The sequence below is a fragment of the Oncorhynchus nerka genome, linkage group LG22 (assembly GCF_034236695.1).
Source record: "Oncorhynchus nerka isolate Pitt River linkage group LG22, Oner_Uvic_2.0, whole genome shotgun sequence".
Lineage (NCBI taxonomy): Eukaryota > Metazoa > Chordata > Actinopteri > Salmoniformes > Salmonidae > Oncorhynchus > Oncorhynchus nerka.
This window is the reverse complement of record NC_088417.1, coordinates 71,911,692-71,921,486: the sequence shown is the minus strand read 5'-3', so window position 1 is coordinate 71,921,486 and position 9,795 is coordinate 71,911,692.

Here is a 9,795-nt window from a genome sequence, read left to right as displayed (position 1 = left end):
CATCCCTCCATCCCTCCAGCTCCTCCATCCCTCTAGCTCTTCCACCCTCCAGCTCCTCCACTCTCCACCCTCCGCCCTCATCCCTCCATCCCTCCAGCTCCTCCACTCTCCACCCTCTGCCCTCATCCCTCCATCCCTCCAGCTCCTCCACCCTCATCCCTCCAGCTCCTCCACTCTCCACCCTCCACCCTCATCCCTCCATCCCTCCAGCTCCTCCACCCTCCATCCCTCCAGCTCCTCCACTCTCCACCCTCCGCCCTCATCCCTCCATCCCTCCAGCTCCTCCAGCTCCTCCACCCTCCATCCCTCCATCCCTCCAGCTCCTCCATCCCTCCAGCTCTTCCACCCTCCAGCTCCTCCACTCTCCACCCTCTGCCCTCATCCCTCCATCCCTCCAGCACCTGCACTCTCCACCCTCGGCCCTCCATCCCTCTATCCCTCCAGCTCCTCCACCCTCCATCCCTCCAGCTCCTCCACCCTCCAGCTCCTCCACTCTCCACCCTCCGCCCTCATCCCTCCATCACTCCAGCTCCTCTACTCTCCACCCTCCGCCCTCATCCCTCCAGCTCCTCCAGCTCCTCCACCCTCCATCCCTCCACCCTCCAGCTCCTCCACTCTCCACTCTCCACCCTCATCCCTCCATCCCTCCAGCTCCTCCACTCTCCACCCTCATCCCTCCATCCCTTCAGCTCCTCCACTCTCCACCCTCTGCCCTCATCCCCCCATCCCTCCAGCTCCTCCATCCCTCCAACTCCCCCATCCCTCTAGCTCCTCCAGCTCCTCCATCCCCCCAGCTCTTCCATCCCTCCAGCTCCTCCATCCTCCAGCTCCTCCAGCTCCTCCATCCCTCCAGCTCCTCCAGCTCCTCCAGATCCTCCATCCCTCCAGCTCCTCCATCCCTCCATCCCTCCAGCTCCTCCATCCCTCCAGCTCCTCCACCCTTGCAGCTGCATTGATTTGCTGACATTCCAAACCACTAATTAGGTCATTTAGAAAAATCTGCTCTCGCTTTCCATAGATGTTAAAGTAATGTCACAATGTCTGGTAGCCTTACCCCTTGTCTCTCTAAAACCACACTTCCCTCCCTCTAGCCCCTATTGTCTTGTCTCTCTAAAACCACACTTCCCTCCCTCTAGCCCCTATTGTCTTGTCTCTCTAAAACCACACTTCCCTTCCTCTAGCCCCTATTGTCTTGTCTCTTAGCCTCACCACGGTCTCTCTCCTATTATTGGCCTCATTCTGAATCAAAACCCCTACCACTCCATCCTAGCCCTTCTCATCACCAATGTGCTACTGTTAGGTGTGCTACACATGAGGACACATTGGGGAAGTGATCACACCCACATGACCATGTCGAACTGAGGTTGTCATTGATAATGTGTGTGGTGTGGGCCTGGATGGAAGTGTTTGTCTGATGTGTGAAAATACAGACACAATATAATGATCACACATGCATGGATGGACGGACGCACACACACACATTACTGTTTGTGGTTGGGGTGATTAGGCAGCCTGGCCCCATATTGCAACAAAGGCCCTCATCCACAGATGTGGGAAGGGGGCCCTCTGTATGTGTGTGTTTGTGTTTCTGTGTGTGTGTTTGTGTTTGTGGTTCTGTGTGTGTGTGTGTGTGTGTGTGTGTGTGTGTGTGTGTGTGTGTGTGTGTGTGTGTGTGTGTGTGTGTGTGTGTGTGTGTGTGTGTGTGTGTGTGTGTGTGTGTGTGTGTGTGTGTGTGTGTGTGTGTGTGTGTGTGTGTGTGTGTGTGTGTGTTTCTGTGTGTGCGTGCGGCAGCCCCGGCAGCTCCCTGAGGTGTAGAAGATTAGAAGCAGTCTCTCTGGAGGGGTCATTAGACGCCACTGATTATCTAACTACCCTGAGCCCCCCCGTCACCCTCAAATCCCCCACACTAGCCCATGCTACCCCCCATATCTACTCATCCCCCCCTGGGGGTTGAGGTAGGGTCTGGTGTATGTGGTATGTAGTCATCTGATATGATACGGAGTATACTGGGGGTTTAGAGGGGTTTGGATGGATTAACAGTTCTCCTTGCACCCGTCAACTCTCACCACCAGGTTACAGTCACTGAAACGGTTTGTTGTGTTTTGAAGATGCATGGGTTTTTAAAGAAGACACACCTGATTTAGCATCAGTCCTACCATAAATCACTCCCTGATTAGAAGGCAGAAACAAAACCTGCAGATCTGCAGCCCTTGAGGACTGAACCTGTGCACCCATGCCTGCTCCCATATGCCTGGTTCAAGTTCAATATTGCCATCTTTCCACAAATCCTCTCCCTGGTCCTCCCTGCACCAGTCATGTCTCACCACCAGATGGCAGTCACAGACAGAGTTTGGCTAATGAGCAAGTGGACAGGCAGACAGACACACACACACACAGTTACTGTGTTTGGCAAAGGGCCATGTTTATATTAGGCACAAGTTATTTTTCTAATTTGCACCTGATGTTCTCCTTAATGAAGACAGAGGAAAATCCCTGTAGAGAGACAGAGCTGTGCTAGAGCCAAGTCTCAGGACAGAACGTCATAGGAAAATGCAGTAATTAAGGCATCAGAGTGTACACACAACACACACACACAGCATACACACACACATGTTGAGTATGAGAGGATCATTTGAACAAAGCTCTTTCCCCATTTAAGAATTTTGAAACAAAGAAAGCATGGTGCAGTCTGTCGAAATGTCAACCATTATGACACAATGGCGCAATTAAAGGTGCTATTTTCAATTGAGGGGGATATGATTACCTTTTGAATAGATACATCTGAGTAGAATCAATGTAAAACGGGTCACGTACAGTATGAGAGAGAGTAGTTGTGCGTAAAGTACAAAAAATGTGTGTGGTTGTGTGTGTGTGTGTTTGTGTGTCTATGTGTTTGTGTGTCTGTGTGTGTGCTCCATGTCAGGTTGTGTTCATTAGAACCAGCAGAGTGTAGCCCATAAGTCAGTACTGGGTCTTTCCTGTACTAATCGTTCTACTGCCATTAGGAAGTGTCCATTAGGCTGCTTTCTCTGCCCTCAACTAACCACTCCTTATCTTTACAACACCTCAGAGACTATTTCCTTTTCTCTTTGTTTCTCTCTCTCTTTCCCCTTTCACCCTCATCTCTCTCTCTCTCTCTCTCTCTCTCTCTCTCTCTCTCTCTCTCTCTCTCTCTCTCTCTCTCGTTTCATAGGGTGCCATGTGCCGCTGTGTCATTCCTAGCTGCAGGGCATTGGAAAGGGGGATTATATGAAGAAAAATATCAAATATTAAAGTCTCACTCCTCCGAGTGGAGAACACTGGGAGCCACTTGTAACATGGTCCCAAAAGAAAGAAGAGCAGAGAGAAGAGAGAGAAAGAGAGGGTGATCAGGGGTAGAGGTCAATGGATGGGGTGAGTGTGCAGAAGAGAAAAGTACATCCGGGACGTGTCCTCAAGATGATTAGCCTGTATGGGACCTCTCCTCTCCTCTATTTCCTTCCCCTCTACTCCCCTCCACTAAACTCCACTCCCTTCCCCTCCTCTCCTGTCCTGTCCTGAGCATCGCCAGCCATATTGGTTTCATACATAATGATGAACTATCTGGGCTATCACTGGTGCTTTAAGGCAGTATAGGTGTGTAGGTGTGTGTCTGTGTGTGCTCATCTGTGTGTGCTTGCATGTACTGTAGTGAAGAGAGCAAGCCTTCACAGTACAATGTGCCTGTCACTGTGAATAGACTACGATGGGATCAGAGCAGGTACGCAGTGCTATAGTTGTAAATCCCAAGAGATCACACACGCTGAGGGACTCTGTGATCTACCAATAACAGACCATCAAACTGATGACACAAGTGTTACCTGACGCCTCTGCCATTAAAAATAAATGAAATATGAATGATATGTTGTACTGTTATACACACATGCATGCACGCACACACACACACACACACACACACACACACACACACGCATGCTTGTTTTACTATCCGTGTGGGAACCAAACAATTGATTCCCGTTCAAAATACAATTTTCCCTAACCTTAACCCTAACCCTTAACCTAACCGTAACCTTAACCCCAAACCCTAACTCTAACACTAAGCCTAACCCATTACCCAAACCCTAATTATAAACCTAACCCCTAAGCCTAAAATATATGGGGACCGGCGAAATGCCCCCACTTTCCATGTTTTACTATCTTTGTGAGGACTTCTGGCGAGTAAAACAAAAAACACACACACATATGACATGGGCATATGATACAGAAACTGCCTGGCTAAGAGTTAACACAAGATGGGGCTCGAACCGTGGGAGAACAAGAGAGAGAGAGAGAGAGAGAGAGAGAGGAGGGGGAGAGGGAGAGAGAGAGAGAGAGAGGAGGGGGAGAGAGAGAGAGAGAGAGAGAGAGAGAGAGAGAGAGAGAGAGAGAGAGGAGAGGGGAGAGAGAGAGAGAGAGAGAGAGAGAGAGAGAGAGAGATGAGGGGGAGAGAGAGAGAGAGAGAGAGAGAGAGAGAGAGAGAGAGAGAGAGAGAGAGAGAGAGAGAGAGAGAGAGAGAGAGAGAGAGAGACGAGAGAGAGAGAGAGAGAGAGAGAGAGAGAGAGAGAGAGAGAGAGAGAGAGAGAGAGAGAGAGAGAGAGAGAGAGAGAGAGAGAGAGAGAGGGAGAGAGAGAGAGAGAGAGAGAGAGAGAGAGGGAGAGAGAGAGAGAGAGAGAGAGAGAGAGAGAGAGAGAGAGAGGGAGAGAGAGAGAGAGAGAGAGAGAGAGAGAGAGAGAGAGAGAGGGGGAGAACAAGAGAGAGAGAGAGAGAGAGAGAGAGAGAGAGAGAGAACAGAGAGAGAGAGAGAGAGAGAGAGAGAGGAGGGGGAGAGGGAGAGAGAGAGAGAGAGAGACGAGAGAGAGAGAGAGAGAGGAGTATGAGGGAAAGAGAGAGAGAGAGAGGAGTATGAGGGAAAGAGAGATGGGTGATTGACTGTCATAATAACACAGCAGCTGGGTGGAAATTGAGTGAAAATCAATCCATTTGATTTATAAAGCCTTTTTTGTTTATATCAAACAACTTCACAGATACCCTGCCTAGAACCCAAAGAGCAGGCTGAAGCACAGTGGCAAGGTAAACTCCCTAAAAAGATGGAGAAGAGATCTTGATAGCAGTCGGACTCAATGGGATAAGATTGACAGGAGAGGCTGTGTTAAGATCCAGTAAGGGGAAGGTTGATGGTGAGGGGGGTGTAGGTTGAGAAGGATCAACGGCATGACCAGCTGGACTTAAGTCAGGGTGTCCTCGGGCTGTGGTGTCTTCAGCAATTGCAGTGGAAACAAACAGAGAGAAACAGAAAGACACGGTTAGTGGCAACATGCTGAAGACAACACATCAGATAAAGCAGTCTGAACACTCAGCACATATAAACTATTGCAGCATAAACATTGCAAAGAGGGGTGGTCAGAGTCACCTGGGATGAAGCCAATCAGGAAGGGAAGTTAGTTGGTGTTAGGGTTATGGCTGGGGTTAGGCCTGAACCATGATGTGGACATGAAGCTAGGGTTAGAGTAAGGTTTTTTGCTAGGGTTACTGTTGAACAGTAGTGTGGACATTAAGGTAGGGTTAGGTGTAGAGTTATTGCTAGGGCTAGGGTTGAACTGTGATGTGAACATTAAGTTAGGGTTAAGGCTATGGTTGGTGTTGTCCTGTGATGTGAACATGAAGGTAGGGTTAAGGTTAGGGTTATGTCTAGGGTTGGTGTTGACCTGTGATGTGAACATGAAGGTAGGGTTAAGGTTAGGGTTATGTCTAGGGTTGGTGTTGACCTGTGATGTGAACATGAAGGTAGGGTTAAGGTTAGGGTTATGTCTAGGGTTGGTGTTGACCTGTGATGTGAACATGAAGGTAGGGTTAAGGTTAGGGTTAAGGTTAGGGTTATGTCTAGGGTTGGTGTTGACCTGTGATGTGAACATGAAGGTAGGGTTAAGGTTAGGGTTATGTCTAGGGTTGGTGTTGACCTGTGATGTGAACATGAAGGTAGGGTTAAGGTTAGGGTTAAGGTTAGGGTTATGTCTAGGGTTGGTGTTGACCTGTGATGTGAACATGAAGGTAGGGTTAAGGTTAGGGTTATGTCTAGGGTTGGTGTTGACCTGTGATGTGAACATGAAGGTAGGGTTAAGGTTAGGGATATATCTAGGCTTGGTGTTGACCTGTGGTGTGGACATGAAGGTAGGGTTAAGGTTAGGGTTATGTCTAGGGATGGTGTTGACCTGTGGTGTGGACATTAAGGTAGGGTTAAGGTTAGGGTTATGTCTAGGGTTGGTGTTGAACTGTGATGTGAACATGAAGGTAGGGTTAAGGTTAGGGTTATGTCTAGGGTTGGTGTTGACCTGTGATGTGAACATGAAGGTAGGGTTAAGGTTAGGGTTATGTCTAGGGTTGGTGTTGACCTGTGATGTGAACATGAAGGTAGGGTTAAGGTTAGGGTTAAGGTTAGGGTTATGTCTAGGGTTGGTGTTGACCTGTGATGTGAACATGAAGGTAGGGTTAAGGTTAGGGTTAAGGTTAGGGTTATGTCTAGGGTTGGTGTTGACCTGTGATGTGAACATGAAGGTAGGGTTAAGGTTAGGGTTAAGGTTAGGGTTATGTCTAGGGTTGGTGTTGACCTGTGATGTGAACATGAAGGTAGGGTTAAGGTTAGGGTTAAGGTTAGGGTTATGTCTAGGGTTGGTGTTGACCTGTGATGTGAACATGAAGGTAGGGTTAAGGTTAGGGTAATGTCTAGTGTTGGTGTTGACCTGTGGTGTGGACATGATGCTAGGGTTAAGGTTAGGGTTAAGGTTAGGGTTATGTCTAGGGTTGGTGTTGACCTGTGGTGTGGACATGATGCTAGGGTTAAGGTTAGGGTTAAGGTTAGGGTTATGTCTAGGGTTAGAATGTGGGTGAATTGTAAATGTTTTTCCAGTAGTAATAGAAAGACATCTTGGTGAGACCATGACGTCTGTGCCAGTGAGCGTAACACAAGTTAGTCCGCCAATATATGATGACTGCAACCGGAGAATCTCCACTTTAAACTCAGGCACAGGCTTAACAGTTTAAACTGTTTAAAGAAACCTTAAGCCTGAACCAGGGAGGGGTGAACATGCCTTTGTTGATAGATAGATGGCTCTGATCAAGGGTCTAGAATTGTTGGCCTTATAAAGAAACCAGAGAGCAGGGTCATATCAGGGCTCTCTGCTGTAGAACTAACTGGGCTGGAGCTGAGAGAGGAGAATGCTGATGATGGCAGATGGTTTATTGACTGCTGTTCCCCCTGGAGGGGTTAGATTGTGTAATAACCCACCTACTGGTTTACACACTCAACACTCCACCCCTCTCCAACCCTCATTACACAAACACACACACTCGTGCACGCACACACGCATACACGCACACAGGCACACAGGCACACAGGCACACACACACACACACACACAGGCACACACACACACACAATGATTTGACAAAAGAACATGCCCTGATATCAACCCAAAGGCAAAACACTCAGAAATAAACCATCAAGGATATCAAAAACAACTACTTTGCCAGCATATTTCCATAATGTATTGTATAGTATCAAACGGTAGCTAACCGTATTCCACAGAATAAAGTAAGTTACCTCTTTCTCTCAATCTGATGCAGGCAATCTGTTAGTCAACGGCTGTCTTACTGGCACCACCATCTCACCCTGAGTGTGTCTCTGTGTGTGTGTGTGTCTCTGGGTGTGTGTATGTCCTCTGCTGCTCATCCAGAGATCCAGAGTCTTCCGCTCTATGCTCTCTGCTCCAGGGCTCAAACTCCCCTTTCAGTCCTGCCATCACACACCTGCTGTTGGCATAGTGGCAAGGGGGGGAGCAGTACACAATGGCAACAGATTGTGCTATTTGTCACAGTAAGGACTGTGGTAAAATAATATACTAGTACCCTCTCCTCCCCCTTCATACCCTTTTCAAAGAATGCCAACAAGGGTCTTTTATCAGCGTCTGTAGGGTACAGTGCATTTGGAAAGTATTCATACCCCTTTACTTTTTCCACATTTTGTTACATTACAGCCTAATTCTAAATAGATTACATTATTTCCCCCCCTCATCAATCTACACACAATACCCCATAATGGCCAAGCAACAATTATTTTGCAAATGTATTAAAAATAAAACCCAGAAAAATCACATTTACATCAGTATTCAGAGCCTTTACTCAGTACTTTGTTGATGCATCTTTGGCAGCGATTACAGCCTCGAGTCGTCTTGGGTATGACACTACAAGCTTGGCACACCTGTATTTGGGGAGTTTCTCCCATTCTTCTCTGCAGATCCTCTCAAGCTCTGTCAGGTTGGATGGGGAGCTTCGCTGCACAGCTATTTTCAGGTCTCTCTAGAGAAGTTTGATCAGGTTCAAGTCCAGGTTCTGGCTCTGCCCCTCAAGGACATTCAGAGACTTGTCCCGAAGCCACTCCTGCGTTGTCTTGGCTGTGTGCATGGGGTTGTTGTCCTGTTGGAAGGTGAACCTTCGCCCCAGTCTGAGGTCCTGAGAGATCTGGAGCAGGTTTTCATCAAGGATCTTTTTGTACTTTGCTCAGTTCATCTTTCCCTCAAACCTGACTCGTCTTCCAGTCCCTGCCGCTGAATAACATCCCCTAGCATGATGCTGCCACCACCATGCTTCACCATAGGGATGGTGCCAGGTTTCCTCCAGACATGACACTTGGCTTTCAGGCCAAAGAGTTCAATCTTGGTTTCATCAGTTTCTCATGGTTTGAGAGTCTTTTGTGGTCTTTTGGCAAACTCCAAGTGGGCTATCATGTGCCTTTTAGTGAGGAGTGGCTTCTTTCTGGCCACTGTACCATAAAGGCCTGATTGGTGCAGTGCTGCAGAGATGGTTGTCCTTCTGGAAGGTTCTCCCATCTCCACAGAGGAACTCTGGAGCTCTGTCAGAGTGACCATAAGTTTCTTGGTCACCTCCCTGACCAAGGCCCTTCTCCCTCGATTGCTCAGTTTGGCTGGGCGGCCAGCTCTAGGAAGAGTCTTAGTGGTTCCAAACTTCTTCCATTTAAGAATGATGGAGACCACTGTGTTCTTGGGGACATTCAATGTTGCAGACATTTTTTGGTACCCTTCCCCAGATCTGTAACTCGACACAATCCTGTCTCGTAAATCTATGGGTAATTCCTTCGACCTCATGGCTTGGTTTTTGCTCTGACATGCACTGTCAACTGTGGGACCTTATATCATGTCCAATCAATTGAATTAACCACAGGTGGACTCCACTGAAGTTGTAGTAACATTTTATAGCAAATGGTCTGAATACGTATGTAAATAAGGGATTTCTGTTTCTTATTTGTAATAAATTTGCAAAAACTTCTAAAAGGCTTTTTTTGCTTTGTCATTATGGGGTATTGTGTGTAGATTGCTGAGGAAATTGTTTTATTTAATCCATTTTAGAATAAGGGTGTAACATAACAAAATGTGGAACAAGGCATGCATGTAGGTTAGATTATGCTGATCTGGTTTGGCTGTTCAGGAGGCAGTAGCCGTGACAGCTTTAAAGCAGGCTGTGGTTACAATGTTGAGGGCCATATCTGATCTTATCAACGTTCTCATTTTACTCAACACTAGAGTGGAGAGATACTACAACTGATCATTTCACATTAAGAGGTACTTAACCCTCCTATTATGTTGCGGGTCAATTTGACCCATTTCCACTTTTGAGTTGTCAAAAATACTAGTTAATACTTTTTCTCCATGAAATTAAATTTGAACCTAACTACAAATTGTGGACACACTGACGTGATGTGCAATG